The sequence below is a fragment of the Ambystoma mexicanum genome, chromosome 7p, assembly GCF_040938575.1.
Source record: "Ambystoma mexicanum isolate Mex_15411 chromosome 7p, UKY_AmexF1_1, whole genome shotgun sequence".
Taxonomy (NCBI): Eukaryota; Metazoa; Chordata; class Amphibia; order Caudata; family Ambystomatidae; genus Ambystoma; species Ambystoma mexicanum.
Window position 1 is genome coordinate 108,441,767 of NC_090939.1, and position 17,804 is coordinate 108,459,570.

The window sequence follows — 17,804 nt, forward strand, 5'->3', positions numbered from 1 at the left end:
AGACGCAAGGCTGGAGGCGAAAGGAGGTGTTCAGCAGGATCCTAAAAGCAGACGCAAGGCTGGAGACGATAGGAGGTGTTCAGCAGTATATTCCTGAAAGCAGATGCAAGACTGGAGGCGATAGGAGGTGTTCAGCTGGATATTCCTAAAAGCAGACGCAAGGCTGGAGGCAAAAGGAGGTGTTCAGCCGTATATTCCTAAAAGCAGACACAAGGCTGGAGGTGATAGGAGGTGTTCAGATAGATATTCCTAAAAGGTAGGAGGTGTTCAGTGGGATATTCCTAAAAGCAGACACTAGGCTGGAGGCGATAGGAGGTGTTCAGTGGGATATTCCTAAAAGAAGACGCAAGGCTGGGGGGTGATAGGGGGTGTTCAGCTGGATATTCCTAAAAGCAGACACAAGGCTGGAGGTGATAGGAGGTGTTCAGCTGGATATTCCTAAAAGCAGACACAAGGCTGGAGGCAAAAGGAGGTGTTCAGTGTATATTCCTAAAAGCAGAAGCAAGGCTGGAGGCGATAGGAGGTGTTCAGATGTATATTCCTAAAAGCAGAAGCAAGGCTGGAGGCGATAGGAGGTGTTCAGATGTATATTCCTAAAAGCAGACGCAAGGCTGGAGGCGAAAGGAGGTGTTCAGTAGGATCCTAAAAGCAGACGCAAGGCTGGAGACGATAGGAGGTGTTCAGCGGGATATTCCTAAAAGCAGATGCAAGACTGGTGGCGATAGGAGGTGTTCAGCTGGATATTCCTAAGAGCAGACACAAGGCTGGAGGCAAAAGGAGGTGTTCAGTGTATATTCCTAAGAGCAGACGCAAGGCTGGAGGCAAAAGGAGGTGTTCAGCCGTGTATTCCTAAAAGCAGATGCAAGGCTGGAGGTGATAGGAGGTGTTCAGCTGGATATTCCTAAAAGCAGACGCAAGGCTGGAGGAGATAGGAGGTGTTCAGATGGATATTCCTAAAAGCAGACGCAAGGCTGGAGGCGAAAGGAGGTGTTCAGTGTATATTCCTAAAAGCAGACGCAAGGCTGGAGGCGATAAGAGGTGTTCAGATGGATATTCCTAAAAGCAGATGCAAGACTGGAGGCGATAGGAGGTGTTCAGCTGGATATTCCTAAGAGCAGACGCAATGCTGGAGGTAAAAGGAGGTGTTCAGCCATATATTCCTAAAAGCAGACACAGACACTCTTCCTCATCGTGGGGCGAGGGCAGGAGCCCCCCCAGCACCCCCAGCCCAGCAGAGGAACCACGCGACAAGCGGGGAACAGGACAGGGCCTGCCTGACCCTGTCCCCACACGGCGCCTGACTCGCCCATGCCGGGCGCAGGGCGGGCTGAAACCGAGGCTGAGCCTCATTTACACCAGCGATAACCGCCGGCAGGCGGATCACGCCGGCGGCCAGCTCCAAGGCCACTCTAAGGCCTGTTGAGAGCCTGTTTACCCCCTCACTCCACTCTTCCTCATCGTGGGGCGAGGGCAGGAGCCCCCCCAGCACCTCCAGCCCAGCAGAGGAACCACGCGACAAGCGGGGAACAGGACAGGGCCTGCCTGACCCTGTCCCCACACGGCGCCTGACTCGCCCATGCCGGGCGCAGCGCGGGCTGAAACCGAGGCTGAGCCTCATTTACACCAGCGGTAACCGCCGGCAGGCGGATCACGCCGGCGGCCAGCTCCAAGGCCACTCTAAGGCCTGTTGAGAGCCTGTTTACCCCCTCACTCCACTCTTCCTCATCGTGGGGCGAGGGCAGGAGCCCCCCCAGCACCCCCAGCCCAGCAGAGGAACCACGCGACAAGCGGGGAACAGGACAGGGCCTGCCTGACCCTGTCCCCACACGGCGCCTGACTCGCCCATGCCGGGCGCAGCGCGGGCTGAAACCGAGGCTGAGCCTCATTTACACCAGCGGTAACCGCCGGCAGGCGGATCACGCCGGCGGCCAGCTCCAAGGCCACTCTAAGGCCTGTTGAGAGCCTGTTTACCCCCTCACTCCACTCTTCCTCATCGTGGGGCGTGGGCAGGAGCCCCCCCAGCACCCCCAGCCCAGCAGAGGAACCACGCGACAAGCGGGGAACAGGACAGGGCCTGCCTGACCCTGTCCCCACACGGCGCCTGACTCGCCCATGCCGGGCGCAGCGCGGGCTGAAACCGAGGCTGAGCCTCATTTACACCAGCGGTAACCGCCGGCAGGCGGATCACGCCGGCGGCCAGCTCCAAGGCCACTCTAAGGCCTGTTGAGAGCCTGTTTACCCCCTCACTCCACTCTTCCTCATCGTGGGGCGAGGGCAGGAGCCCCCCCAGGACCCCCAGCCCAGCAGAGGAACCACGCGACAAGCGGGGAACAGGACAGGGCCTGCCTGACCCTGTCCCCACACGGCGCCTGACTCGCCCATGCCGGGCGCAGCGCGGGCTGAAACCGAGGCTGAGCCTCATTTACACCAGCGGTAACCGCCGGCAGGCGGATCACGCCGGCGGCCAGCTCCAAGGCCACTCTAAGGCCTGTTGAGAGCCTGTTTACCCCCTCACTCCACTCTTCCTCATCGTGGGGCGAGGGCAGGAGCCCCCCCAGCACCCCCAGCCCAGCAGAGGAACCACGCGACAAGCGGGGAACAGGACAGGGACTGCCTGACCCTGTCCCCACACGGCGCCTGACTCGCCCATGCCGGGCGCAGCGCGGGCTGAAACCGAGGCTGAGCCTCATTTACACCAGCGGTAACCGCCGGCAGGCGGATCACGCCGGCGGCCAGCTCCAAGGCCACTCTAAGGCCTGTTGAGAGCCTGTTTGGAGCATCAGGAGCCAGGGGCCACGGACCTTTAATCTTTTGTGAGTAGTGGAATACCCTCAGTCTATACTATTGTGCTTTCTGGTATGCCCTCTGCTACTCCGCACCCATAAACATTTGAACTCGGTTTCTTTAACTGTTTGCTACATATGCTCATGCTTCCAACGCCGCCGCCTCTATGCATTACTGCTGCCACCTCTTTAATAGTACAGGCATCCTTAGCCCTTAGTGCTCCATGCCTCATGACTGCTATTTTGCCGTGCCCTATGGTCGCTAACGTACCACCGCAACTGTGTTGTGCCCTATGGTCGCCCAGACCCCACTTGCATTGTGTTGTGCCCTATGGTCGCCCAGACCCCACTTGCATTGTGTTGTGCCCTATGGTCGCCTAGACCCCACTTGCATTGTGTTGTGCCCTATGGTCGCCTAGACCCCACTTGCATTGTGTTGTGCCCTATGGTCGCCCAGACCCCACTTGCATTGTGTTGTGCCCTATGGTCGCCCAGACCCCACTTGCATTGTGTTGTGCCCTATGGTCGCCCAGACCCCACTTGCATTGTGTTGTGCCCTATGGTCGCCCAGACCCCACTTGCATTGTGTTGTGCCCTATGGTCGCTTAGACCATACTTGCATTGTGTTGTGCCCTATGGTCGCCCAGACCCCACTTGCATTGTGTTGTGCCCTATGGTCGCCCAGACCCCACTTGCATTGTGTTGTGCCCTATGGTCGCCCAGACCCCACTTGCATTGTGTTGTGCCCTATGGTCGCTTAGACCATACTTGCATTGTGTTGTGCCCTATGGTCGCCCAGACCCCACTTGCATTGTGTTGTGTCCTATGGTCGCCTAGACCCCACTTGCATTGTGTTGTGCCCCTTGGTCGCCTAGACCCCACCTGCATTGTGTTGTGCCCTATGGTCGCCTAGACCCCACTTGCATTGTGTTGTGCCCTATGGTCGCCCAGACCCCACTCGCATTGTGTTGTGCCCTATGGTCGCTTAGACCTCATTCGCATTGTGTTGTGCCTTATGGTCGCCTAGACCCCACTTGCATTGTGTTGTGCCCTATGGTCGCCTAGACCTCATTCGCATTGTGTTGTGCCCTACCTATAACGCCTATGCCCCCTTCACGCCACTCCCCTGTATATTACCTTAGCCCCAGCATGCTACTCTGCCTGACTGCGATCATGTTCCCTTTCTGTGTCATGCAAAGTAACATACCCTGCACTGGCAACAGTTACCTAGCCTATAATAATGGTTTAGTCAGACCCGCCTGCCCAAGACACCACCCGATCACCTGCCCTACACCATTCCTGCCCACCACACCAGCCTTCCCCCCGGATACCAAGTCCGCCCTTCCCACCCATAGACATGCACACGCTCCGCATGTCGCAGCTTACACACACCTAGCTGTCTATAAGCAGAACCCCATCAACACGAGAGCATCTTGCCCTACCATTGACTACAACACCTCTACATTAGCTAACCCAACCAACTCCCGTAACACTACCCTCATCCCCTCCGATCGGAATTCTAGACTTGGCGCCAGAACCCACCACAGACCTAGCAAAGGCCCTACCAAATCACTCAATAAGATCAACCCTCACACTGTAACACCCATCAACACTATCCATCCCAGTCTTAAAGGAGCTCTCCTAAATGTCAGATCATTAGTCGCCCATGCCTCAGAAGTCGCTGACATTATTCTAACAAACAACCTGGACTTCCTTGCGGTAACCGAAACATGGCTGCACGATGCTGCAGGTCCATCTCTTACCCTAGCCATACCTGATAACTACACCATCCTTAGAGCAGATAGACCGAACGCTCGAGGTGGCGGCGTAGCTATCATCTTTAAGTCCACGCTTGACATCAGACTATCCTCTGCTCCCCCACTCAAATCCTGTGAACACATTACAGTCAAATTTCAAACCTCCCCTAAAAGTACTATTACGCTGCACTTAATTTATCGACCCCCGGGCCCTCCTGGCTCATTTGAGGAAGACATCACTTCACTAGTTGCTGAAAGTTCCAAACCATCAGCACAATTGATTATACTCGGAGACTTTAACCTTGGGTTTAACGACCCCCTAGACACCCCAGCCACTGCCCTGGCCATGGCATTAGAGGAGCATGGCCTCCAACAACTTTGCTCCAAACCTACCCACTCGAAAGGCAGAATCCTTGACTGGATAACTACCCTTAACTGCAACATTACTACGAAAGATCCCACACAACTTATCTGGACTGACCACCACCTCCTCCCGTTTGACATTCTTACCAGCAACTCAGCACATAAAAGGCCTATCATGGCACCTGCCTGCCCTACTAGGAAAAAGAGCAATATCACAGCGGAAGCCCTCATACCTCTGGTGATCCCTACTTTAAACGCACTACCCGCCACAACGGACTTGAACCAACTGGTCAACGCCTACAATGAGTCCATGGCCAAAGCCATTGACATCATTGCCCCACTGAAACTGCGCAAAGGAATACCCAAAGCGCACCTGAACACATGGTTCACCCCGGAGCTCAAAACCCTGCGTCAACAAAAAAACAAACTTGAAGCACTCTGGAAATCAGTGCCTTCTATAAATAACAGAACCAATCTCACCAACATCTCCACCCTCTACAAAAATGAGATTATACGGGCCAAGAAAGAATCTCTCAATACTAGGATCTCCCAGACAAGCTCCAGTACTAAGGAGCTCTTTAACATACTAAAGGAATTAGAAAACCCCATTACCCCCACTGACTCTTGCACTAAGGATAAACCCTGGTGCACAGGGATCCAGAATGCCCTAGCTAACAAAATCTCAGGGCTCCAAACTAAAATCAACAACAAACGACAACAACTCACTCTCGATCCCACCTCCTTCCCCACGCCCCCTCCACCTACTGCCACTAATTCAGGCTTCACCTTCAAAAAGGTATCCATATTGGAGGTTCAGAAAATTATAGCATCCCTTAAACCATCGAATTGCAAGGGGGACAGCTGCCCCGCACAGATTATAAAAGATGCAGCTAGGGATCTCTCCCCATTTATCACCAAATTAATAAACCTGTCCTTCGCCAACAACATGGTCCCCAGCAATCTGAAACAGTCCTGGGTCCTACCGCTACTAAAAAAAACTACTCTCAACCCTGACATCCCCACGAATTACAGACCCATTACCACCGTCCCATTCCTACTAAAAATCTTGGATAGAGTGGCTTATTTACAAATCCAGGACTACCTTGAGGCCAATCACCTACTAGGAACTCGCCAATCTGGCTTTCGACCACAACACGGGACAGAAACGGCCCTTGTTGATCTCAAATGCCAGATAGACGAACTCAAAGACAAAAACAAGGCTGCCATCCTTCTACTCCTTGACCTCTCCGCTGCCTTTGACCTGGTCGACCATAAAATCCTGTGCAACCATTTATCTCTGGCAGCACACTTCTCCCACTCTGCAGTCACATGGATCCAATCTTTCCTGGACAACAGAACCATGCGGGTGTTCTCCCCCCTAGCAGCGGCTGACCCCATCCCCATCACCTGCGGTGTCCCACAAGGATCCTGTGTCTCACCTACCCTTTACAATATTTTCACCAAGCCCTTATTCGACAAGCTGGACAATCTGGGTGTCACCTATACTAACTACGCAGATGACACCCAGATACTCCTCACCTTATCAGGCAACTACAACAAGGACGCCAAATGGATCAATGAAGTCTTTTCCATCATTCAGGCATGGATGGCCACACATGGCCTATGCCTGAATGATGACAAGACTGAATTGCTTCTTGTCGGCTCACCGAACACTATCAGTAAACTCTGTCCCGGCTACACTAGCTTCACTATTGACGGTAACACCATACCCATTGCCAAGAGCGTAAAAACCCTCGGTTTCTACCTAGACACGAACATCAACCTAGCTAAACAAATCAACATGACCGCCTCAGCCACTGCCTACACCGGTAAACTTATCAGGGCCTGCAGACCACTGATCTCCCCTAGCTACTGTCTCATCCTAGCCAGAGCACTCATTCAATCTAAACTGGATTACTGTAATAGCCTCTATGTAGGTGCCAACAAAACAGTAATCAATAAATTGCAAGTTTTACAAAATAACGCACTCCGTGCCGCCCTCAATATTCCTAGAAGGGAACACATCTCCGCCACCAGAACTGCCTGCAAATGGTTGTCCATCCAACAGAAAATTGATTTGAAAACCATATGCCTTACTTACAAAGCCCTCAATCATCTTGCCCCACCCTACCTCTCGAACAAATTTACACTAAGACAGAACACTAGAACCACCAGATCGTCCAACTCATTACAACTAACAGTTCCCAAATACTCCCTCAAAAGAGCTGGAGGATCCAGCTTCCCAACCTTGGCATCACAACTCTGGAATTCCATCCCACTGGATATTAAATCCACACCTACTTTCCAACCCTTCAGAACCAAGGTCATTTCCTGGTTAACCAACAAATAACTGTCCTACCACATATGTATGCACTCCGAATGTCCAATTTTATGTATATTGTTTGAATACTATTATCTATACCCTATCAATACTGTACTATTGTCTTTTACCTGTAACCTGATGTTCAAAGCGCATATATACCCCCGGGTCAAGAGCGCTATATAAATAAATAAACAAACAAACAAACAAAGGCTGGAGGCGATAGGAGGTATTCAGTGGGATATTCCTAAAAGGTAGGAGGTGTTCAGTGGGATATTCCTAAAAGCAGACACAAGGCTGGAGGCGATAGGAGGTGTTCAGTGGGATATTCCTAAAAGCAGACGCAAGGCTGGAGGCGATAGGAGGTGTTCAGTGGGATATTCCTAAAAGCAGACGCAAGGCTGGAGGCGATAGGGGGTGTTCAGTGGGATATTCCTAAAAGCAGACACAAGGCTGGAGGTGATAGGAGGTGTTCAGTGGGATATTCCTAAAAGCAGACGCAAGGCTGGAGGCAATAGTGGGTGTTCAGCGGGATATTCCTAAAAGCAGATGCAAGGCTGGAGGTGAAAGGAGGTGTTCAGTGGGATATTCCTGAAAGCAGATGCAAGGCTGGAGGCGAAAGGAGGTGTTCAGCGGGATATTCCTAAAAGCAGATGCAAGGCTGGAGGCGAAAGGAGGTGTTCAGCGGGATATTCCTAAAAGCAGATGCAAGACTGGAAGCGATAGGAGCTGCTCAGTGATTTGGCCTTGCTTACGGAAGGGCCACCTGGAATCTTGACCGGCTTTCCCTTTTCTGAAAACCCTAGAGACCCACCCTTTCTGCTATATCTCCCCCTACACCTGGCATGCTTTACTTCAACGCAGTGCTGGAAACTGAAATTATTAACTGGGGGGGTCCTACTATCTACGGGTGGTGGGTGATGGGGAGGCTCGGAGGGCACGGGTTGTAAGTTAGGGGGAGGGGGAACTCTGGAGATTTTTCTCAGCCCCCACCCCCATAAATAAACCTTTACATTTCAGGAAATTAATACATTTTTAAATAAAGGAGGAGCGTTTCCTGTAATTTGTAGAGTACAGCCCTATCAGGAATAGACACACGTCGCTCACCAGGCATTTCAGTAGTCTAGTAGGTAATTCACTCAGCTTTGGTCTTGGTGACCTGAATTTGACTCCTGGTCTTGGGAGCAAAAGCAGATCAGTTGTATTAATGGGCACAAATAGTTTGCTGAGAAGACATTTAATGCCGGATCTTGGATCCGGGAAAATCTGGCCCAATGAGCAGCGCTGCTTCAACACCTGTGCCCGGGTGCATGTCATTCAGCTTGGTGTCATGCGGTAGAGCTACAAAATAAATACTGGATTGTATTCATTTGTCTCCGGCAGATCATGAGAAGACCTCTTTCATCTGTCCTTTGGGTTTTTACGAGTACGTCAGGATGCCTCACGGGATCTCCCCGGCAGCGGGGTGATCTTCCAGCGCACCTTATAGGGAGACAGGTGTAGGCGGGCGCACAATATAGAACTTAACCCTTCACTTATAACTTGACCCGCCTCTTACCTTTCTCCAAACCTTGCTCTCTTGGGTTCGAGATCACACTGGTGTACTTGGATAGGAAGAAGGTAAGGACATGGAAGATCAAGGGGTTAGGGCAGACAAGTTTGCCAAATACCCCCTAACTTGGAAACACAAGGTTAGAGTAACTGGGGTACAAAAGGCGAGGCGGACAAAAGGAATGCTGATGTGTGGTTCTTTTTAGTTGTTAAAAGCTTTTTTATATACTTTCCCAGTACACCAGCAGGGCTTTGTGAGTTTTTTACAAAAAGGGGCAAAACACAAGACAATATATACAACTTAATTGCTCCTAAGCAGCTGCGTTACTAAAAAAGAAAACACAAACATATAAAAAGAGTTCTTTAAAAATATAAAATCTCTTAAAAAATATATATTAAGTCTATACAGTGCACTGTATTAAAACTAATTATAAAGACCTTACTTGCAAGACAAACTGGCTAGGGTTGTCTCAAGGTCCTTGTTGCTGGTCTCAACATTTCTCCCTCTCTGCGCTCTTGTGTGGCAGGTGGCAGCAGCAGACAGCAGCAGGTGGCAATTGGGCTGGACTGCTTGGCAAGATGCAGCCCAGCACTCACTTGCAGCGTGGGGGGTTCCAAAGTCTTTATATGGGCTCGGCTGCATATTTCAGATGCAACCGAGCACTCAGAGGCAGCGTGGGGAGCCCCCAACAGCACTTCTCAGCCTGGGCCATGTCTGCCAGGTGTGGTCCTGGGATTCTAGGTTGGCCACCTGAGAGGGGGGGTGGCCCCATTGCTTATATTAAGCCCAGAAGGGGTGAACACACATTAGGCACTCCCCTGCTATGGGGAGCACCAGTAATTAGATGTGCCCGGGAACGTGGCAGTTTATGAGGCCACCTGGGGGGCAGCAATGCTTATAGGCACTTCCCTGCTACTTATGCGAGTGCCAATATAAGGGGCCGAGATGTGGCGATCACTGGCGCTGAGAGAAGCGCCTCTAACCCTATTGAAGGGTTTCTCTAACTGTCACCGTCACTCCGCTCATGCCACTGACTGTTTTATTTTCTTCAGAGCAAAGGGACCCTCGCATGCCCACGGGCAAGGGTCCCTTAGTCTAACTTTTTCCATACTTCCGGGTCCTCAGTGCGGCTTCCGTCGGAGACCCGATTCTATGACAAGACAGGAGGCTCATATTATGCATTACAATCTTTACTCTGAAACCACAGCAGCAAAGAAAAAACTTTTACAAACAAAAAAGTTTCAACAACAGAACTAGATAAAGTTCCATGTCAATGCATGGGGAACTCCCCAAACCATCATGGAGGATAGGTCATACCCTGCAGGGGACCAATGAGCAGGGACCCTCCTTTATATATGTCCATTACTCTAACCCCAACCCCTTTTCTTTGCTGCTGACACCACAGAGCTAAGTCACCCCTTTCAGTTGTGTCTTACATTGTTTGTCAGTAGTAGGCTTTATTAGTTTGAATATGACATATATTATTTATATGGTAAATATGTGTTAATTACCTTTTATTATAAAGGAATTTGTGTATTTGATACAATGTATCTGGATAGCCGCGTGCGGCCGTTGGTTTCATTTTGGTGTCTTTCAAAAAGAAAATATGTATTATGCTCATACTTCCTGTTTCAGCTGAAGCAGTGGTGCAATGGTTGAATTTCGGACTACAGTCCATGAGGTTGTGAGTTCGAGGGAGCTCTCTAATTTATTTCTTCTTTAAAAATTTCTCGCGCTTGTAAACTCAGGTGTTTCTAGTGCATTAATCAACTCGCTCCCGGCGTGCGCGAGAGCAGTGTTGTTTACACTGTTCCCTCTTCATTTCGCCTGTTTGAATTCGTGCCCCTTGACAGATTTATGGTCACCTGGGGATTCCAGGTGCTGCAGGCTTTGGGTTCGGCCTGCCCCTGTGGCTTATGTTTGTAACAAAAGCCTCTGTTTCAGTACTGAGCCAAGTTAGCTCAAATATAGAGCTGCAGGTCTCCCATGCAGGAAGACCCGGGTTCGCGCATGTTTATTTGTATATTTTAAGATTAGATATTTTAATTGTTATATTTTAAATAATTGTATTTTACAATGGAGGTATTTGATTGTCACCTTTTTTGCTCAGTTGAGCAGGGATTTCCTAATGGGCATTTGGTCGGTTCATGACTTCTTCAGAAAGATTATAGCACAAACATTTTAATAGTAAAAATGTGGTTTTGTTAAATGTTTGTAATTTCGTATCCCTGGTGACACAACACATTTCCTTACCTTTAGTGCTGGAAAGAAAGAATGTTTACTGATAGACTGTGGGTTTGTTAGGTCAAAGTCTGACCATCCAGCGCAAGAGCCCGATGCACTGCCAGTCTGCAGTTTTATTTTATTTTCTTTGTTTATTTATTCATTTACTTATTTCTTAAGTTATGTGCTTTGCCTTCACTGTAGGTGCCATAAGTTCAGTTTCAGGTTCAGCCTGATTCTATTGCGAGGTTACCCCCTCGTGTACTGCTGATTATCACACCCTGCTCGGGCGAGCAGTTGGAGGTGCACTTGCTCAGTGTATCCTACCTTCAACTTGACAGTTTTCTTTTGTTTGGGTTATCTTCCCTGGAAAGGTGCAGTCACCTGCTCGGTGGCAAGGTTGCCTGGGGTTTCTGCGAGGGGTCCCCTTGTATACGGCTGTGTCCACACCCTGCTAGGGTGAGCAGTTGAGGTACACTTGCTCAGTGTTTCCTCCCTTAAAGTGGGCAACTTGGGTAATTACCTTAACTGGCATGCACCATGACCTGCTCGGTTTCAGGCTCTGCCTGAGTTCTAATGCGAGGTTACCCCCTCGTGTACTGCTGATTATCACGCCCTGCTCGGGCGAGCAGTTGGAGGTGCACTTTCTCAGTGTCTTCCTTCCTTAAGGTCGGCAGCTTTGTTTAGGTGCTGCATATGGCTGACGCCATTGTTTGGTCTTGTAGGCGTGCAGTAACCTGCTCGGTTTCAGGCTTCGCCTTGTTCCTACTGCGAGGTGCTCCCTCGTGTACTATTGGTTGCCTCACCCTGCTGGGGTGAGCAGTTGAGGTGCACTTGCTCAGTGTACGCTTTGATAAACAATATGTTTAAGTGTTGACTGGAACACATTTGCGTTTTTTCAGAATTGTCAGTGGCCCAGAAAGCTCAGTGAGAATCAGCTTATATAAGGGCCGGGGATTCGGTCCCCTGTGAGGGTGTAACCCCTCTTCTTTGGATATTTTATATATATTTCATATATTATATATTCTTTATTAAGTGCTTTAAAGAAAAGAGTGTGGAAGTGGTTGTAAACAGACCCATATGGGGTTGTACCTTCCTCTCTAACCATCTATCTGGTGTTATCATTCATCTTTTAGTTAAAAATTCTGTCACCCTTTACCTTAGTTAGTTTCAGGACAACTCAGTCCTTTCCTTAGGTTTTGATTCCCGACCTCAATTGCTCCACCCAATACCAGTGCTGATTAAGCTACAGTATTTTCTCTCAACATGAGGAAGAATAAAGATGATGCGTTATGCCTCTATTGAGGTCTGTAGGGCTTAAGGCTCTCTTTAGTGGGGACGTTTGTTCTCCCCTACTTTTGTCCCATTGGACATTCCTTATTCTTTTGGTTTCTGGTGGAGACAGGGTCAGCTCGAGGGTAACCGTTCAGTTTTTTACATGACAAGTTGAGCAACCATGTTTTACTTGGATGGAGTGTTTGGAAACACTTGATGGTATCAGTTAGACGAGTTGCCAAATAATAACTTGCTGGCGCCTGCCTCATGTTTTTCCTCCCAAAGCTTGGCCTATGGTTCAGCTAACCGTCTAACAGTGTGTTGCAACTTCTCCTCTGCTCGAGGAGTACACGCAGGCCTCTGTACCCTCATGAGCGTTGCTTAACCTCTTTAGAGTGCTGTTTTCATATCCGTGCTGACCGTTCTGATACAGGTTCCTAATTTTGGAAAGGTCTACATCAGTCTTTTATCCTGCTGAGATCGATAAGTGAACACCTCACACCACACAACGCTCGTAGTAGTGTTAAGCACCACTCATATACCTGAGGGTTCGTAGTACTGTATAAGTACTGTTTTGCTATGGACAATGTGCTTAGTTTTTCCTTCCCCTGATTCCCTTAGTGGCCAGTCAGCCTCACATGAATACAGTGACTCAGACCTCAGGGCTTGAGGGGACAGTGGTCCCAGATTTCTTCTCAACCTTGCATTTACAGGGCATTGATAATTATCCAGAGTTCTTTCCCCCTCATTCCCCTTCCTGCCATCCTTGGGGGAGATTGCATCATAATATTACGCCTCTGGGAGTATCCAATGGTTTCAGTTTTCCTGCCATCCTTGGGGGAGATTGCATCATAATATTACACCTCTGGGAGTATCCAATGGTTTCAGTTTTTTCCTTTTTACAGGAGTTCTGGCGGGTGACCAGTGCAGACTCGCACTGAGCATTTCCCTCCCGTCTGTTACTTTCCTTTGTGCTAATCTCTGGTATTTCAATAAGTTAACTGGAGTCTGTCCAGTCAGGGGATTGGTTAGAGGCGCTAGTGGGTATTTATTTCTCTTAACGGTGTAAAGCGGGGCTTTAATGTGGTCCTCAGGGTAGTTTTCTTTCTGGATTGCAAGGTTTTTCCTTTGGATAAGTGGGGGAGGTTTCTCCTCTTTTGGGAAGGCTCAATATCCCTTGGTGGGATAGAGGGGTCTGGGAGTGATACTATCCCCCATCCACGTTATGACCCTCTATCACGATGCGTTCCAGAGTCTATACATTAACTTTCAGACGGTGTCTGCCGCTACGATTACCAGAGTGCTGGGATATATATTTGGTTGATGACTTGATTATCATAGTCACCTGCATGGCAGGTGGACCTTTGGGGTTTTCACAAGAGTTTGTTTGCAGTAAGGTGCCAGCTCAGGGTGCTGTGAGCTTCAAAGATCTGCAAATTGGCTGAAATATAGGTTGGACCTCTTCTGGTGTACACCTTCAGTTTAACCATTTAGTGATCAGTTCTTTGCAGTTTAGAGTCTTGCTAAGATTTTGGAAATTTGGTGTCCTCCTTCGGTTACTTTTGATCCGCTAGGGGATTTATCACCAGGGAGGAGGGATCAAGGTTCAAGCACCGGGCATACCTACAAAGGAGTTTAGATATCACTATAATGGTAGTGATTGGATGTCGGATACATTTTTTCTTCTTGCCAAGTTTGGCCTCTTAAGGATCAGGTTTATAATATCTGCCTTTTGTCATGGTAGCAGAGTCCTTCTTCAAGAGTTCGGGAGGTCTGAGGGTCTCCGTGTTGGCGGTTTGACGGGTTTAGCTTCTCAGGTGGGGCCCTCTCTTCCATTCTGCTTCTGCCTCCAGAAGACTTCCCTCCTTAGTATACACATATGTCTGAAGACAATTGTAGATTAATTCTATTGCTTTTCAGCTCTGCTCAGGATGGATTGTCCTATTACAAAATTTATAAAAATGATTTTTTACTCCCATTTTACCCTTTTGAAGATTTGTCTTTCCCTCTTGGTTCCCCAGTGTAGTTCTGTGACATGCCCTGTTTCTAATGCGATATCTTCCTTTAATGCATGGGATGGAACCTATAAGACTTTCACCCCTATGGGGTACTTTTCTTTAGCTCCAGGAGAGCTAGGTGTTTGTTTTCATTGGTTTGCTTTCTAGGTCCCCAAAAATGGTACGAATTTAAGTGTTTTGAATATTTGATTGAACAACATAGGTGTTTATTTCAGATGGTTTTGTCCTAACCTATTAGTATAGGAAAACTTTGTTCAATGTTTTCCCCTCTTTTAACCAGTTGGTTTTGGTGGCCTGTAAGGAACGCTGGATTTGGCACATTCCTGTTTTTCTTGCAGTGGATTTGACTTTGCCTTATAAGACAGCTTTTCGGGCAACCTAGTCTTGGGCAATTCTCTGATTGGTCAACAGATTGATTTAATGAAAGCATTTAAAAAATGTTACCTTTCCTTTAATTTTATTATATTATCTATTATATTGGATCATTTTGTACTTACTAATGAGATGCAAGGGCTTTGAACTTGCATAATATGAGCCTCCTGTCTTGTCATAGAATGACTAATCCCCCACACTAACGTGAGATGGGGGTTTAGATTCTATTAAAGACAAGGAGGCGATTATTATCCCTCCCACCCACCCTGGATATGATATGATATGACAATTGTGATACGCATGTACACAGGTGGTTCAAGTGAGAACATTCTTTGGTTTGTTGTTCTTCCCAACCACCCACCCTTCTTGCTTGTTGTTCTTACAGGTACGAGTTGAGGTTCTGCTCAGGAGTGTGGATCGCAGTTACAAGTTCTGGAGTGCGTGATTTCGGGTGAGAAGTCCTATCCAGAAGAACTTCTTCATTGCTTCAGGCTGCGGAAAGGTTGAGATCTCCGGTTTCGCTGGATCCTTTTTCTCTGCGCTACGCAGTTCAACCGTTCCATTGGGCGTCTGGTGCAAGTCAGCTGCAGAAAGAGGGGTTGGCGTTAGAGTAATGGACATATATAAAGGAGGGTCCCTGCTCATTGGTCCCCTGCAGGGTATGACCTATCCTCCATGATGGTTTGGGGAGTTCCCCATGCATTGACATGGAACTTTATCTAGTTCTGTTGTTGAAACTTTTTTGTTTGTAAAAGTTTTTTCTTTGCTGCTGTGGTTTCAGAGTAAAGATTGTAATGCATAATAATCGCCTCCTTGTCTTTAATAGAATCTAAACCCCCATCTCACGTTAGTGTGGGGGATTAGTCATTCTCTCTTATTTTTATTTCAGGATCCCTGGGGTGGCTACACGCCCCGGGGAATCCCTTCTTTTATCTCCCGACCAGGGGTTACACATGTGCTAGGTCACAATCTTCTGAATTGCTATGACAATAAAAAGGAAGGAAGAGATCACGTACAACATTTATTGTTTGCTAAACTGCTTGAGAAAGGGATCAAAGTGGTACTGGACACTAGTACCAGGAAACCTGTTTGTCTCATAAATGTTTCATCCTTACCTACTGCTTTATTGCTTCTTCTTTTTTTTTATACTAGAAACCACGTATCATAGCTGCCAACTGACCTGCCACTCGGGGGGTTGACCCAACATTAAACACATAACCCTGGGGCCACAAAGAGGTCGGGAAGCCTGCGAGCAGAGCAAGTTGAGATGCCAGGGCATCGCGTTTCTAAAGTGATGACCCTTGCAGATGACAAGCGAGCCTTTTATCTGGTGGCAGTGGCTTTGCTGTGGTCTGCTACTGTAAACAATCACAAGGGCATTGACCCCGTGTGTTGACCACAGCTTTACAGACTTGCCAGGCCCTGCAGCCAGCCCCTCGCACCCTCCCACCTCCAAAATGGTGAATGGAAGGTTGCTGCGTCTCCAATGCCACCCTCGCAGAGCTGGCATCAGAGGCTCGCAGCACGCTTAACTTGTATGCCAGTTTGAAAGGGGGCAAGTCTTCTAAATTAGAATTAACGTTTGAGTTTCAAGAGCTGATGATACCTTTGCATTCCAAAGCTCCCATACAGCTCCAACAGTTGACTATGGAAATGACCCTTTGTCACATTTCAAATTACCTAATATATGTCCATGATGCTAGGTGCAAAAATCCTTTCTTTCCTGTGCAACTTTGCATTTTCTTTACATTGTGCAGAATTGAAGCTGTAGGTTGGGTTCGCTTAAGGCTTCAAATGAAGTTGCAGAAGCAGGTGGAGAATGATTCGTCTAGAGTCATACACATTTTTCTTAATGCACTTCTACCAGGATTTGTGTGTTGCTCAGTTTGGTTAATAACATATTTCTAACAACCAGATCTGAGAAGCTATGTGGTCAGTCAGGGGCCTAAACTGCAGGAAGGGCTCAAATCCTAGCTTCTCCACTTAAAGTGTGTGATCTGGAGCAAACCTTACCTGGCAAAAATGTTAGTCCATGGGGCGATGTAAGAGTCATAGAGTAATTTTCACAGGGTATTGGTAGGCCCAGTTAAAAATAAAACTAATTTCTTAAAATAATCATAACAGATATATAATTGTTTACAATGTGATTAAGTATAAGTCTGGACAATTGTTTTGGCTCCATTACTAGGAATACAACTTAATTATTGTTTCAATATGTCAAGAAAGTTACGGATTGTTATGTTATGTTAAAGGATCTTATACGGCGCACTAGTGCCACCTGCATAGTTTCTTGGTGGTCTGGCGGATCTGTAAAGCAAGGGGGAGGAGGGTAAGTTAGTTGGACTGAGCAGGAGAAAAGAGCAAGGGAGCTGTGATGTGCTATTGGCAGCTTCAGTTCGCTTGACACCGTTCGCTGAGCGTAGGTGTGCTTTTCTCGGTTGCTACCCGCCATCTGCTGCTGAGCGCGGCTATGTGTGGTTTGTTTTGTTGAACATAAGAGCTCAGAAGGGTGTTTTACCCAAGATCACAAGGAGCACCATTGCAATCCCAGCAATAAGTAACACTTTGATTTATTTACTTGCATTTTTAAAGTGCTCACACAGCCCGGGGGCATCGAGGGGCTGTTACAAGAATATGTCTTAGTTGGATATTTATAACGCGCTTCATACCCAGAGGTTTCTAAGCGCTGACATGGGGATCGAACCTGTGTGTTACTTCGTGTCGTCTTGTTTCCAAGGCAAGCACGTTGCCGCTGAGCTATCCTCCCGGGGCGACACTGATTTGTGTTTATTTAGTGCATTTGTAAGATGCTTATACATCAAGTAAATTGTGTTTCAAAGCGTCGGGGAGGGAACAAGGGAACGAAAGGCAAATATAATAACAGTGTAGAGAAAGAAAGAGGCGGTCCTTGTAGGCCTTGGGAGCATTCTGAGCGTGCACGTGCAGGGATTAAAGTCAAAAGTGCAATGCAGTACACACTTTCACTGAGAGATGCAAATACGATTACATGCTCTCCTGTCAAACCAATGGCGAAACAGAGTCACTTAAATGGAGGTCATCTCTTTTGGGTAAATACAGTTATGTACACTATTACAACTATTACAAATGTAAAATCCAAGTGACTGAGCTTGTTCATGATTC

The 17,804-nt window shown here is 48.1% G+C and overlaps 1 protein-coding gene and 1 long non-coding RNA gene across 3 annotated transcripts in view; one reads left to right on the top strand and one right to left on the bottom strand.

Annotated features, from left to right (window-relative positions):
* The window catches only part of DRD3 (dopamine receptor D3), a 1,457,150-nt gene that overhangs the window by 830,289 nt on the left and 609,057 nt on the right, over window positions 1–17,804 (bottom strand). The window lies entirely within an intron of this gene.
* On the top strand, window positions 10,169–15,468 carry LOC138525741 (uncharacterized). Its single transcript, XR_011283418.1, has 2 exons — window positions 10,169–10,267; window positions 15,049–15,468. It is a non-coding gene; the product is annotated as an uncharacterized lncRNA (long non-coding RNA).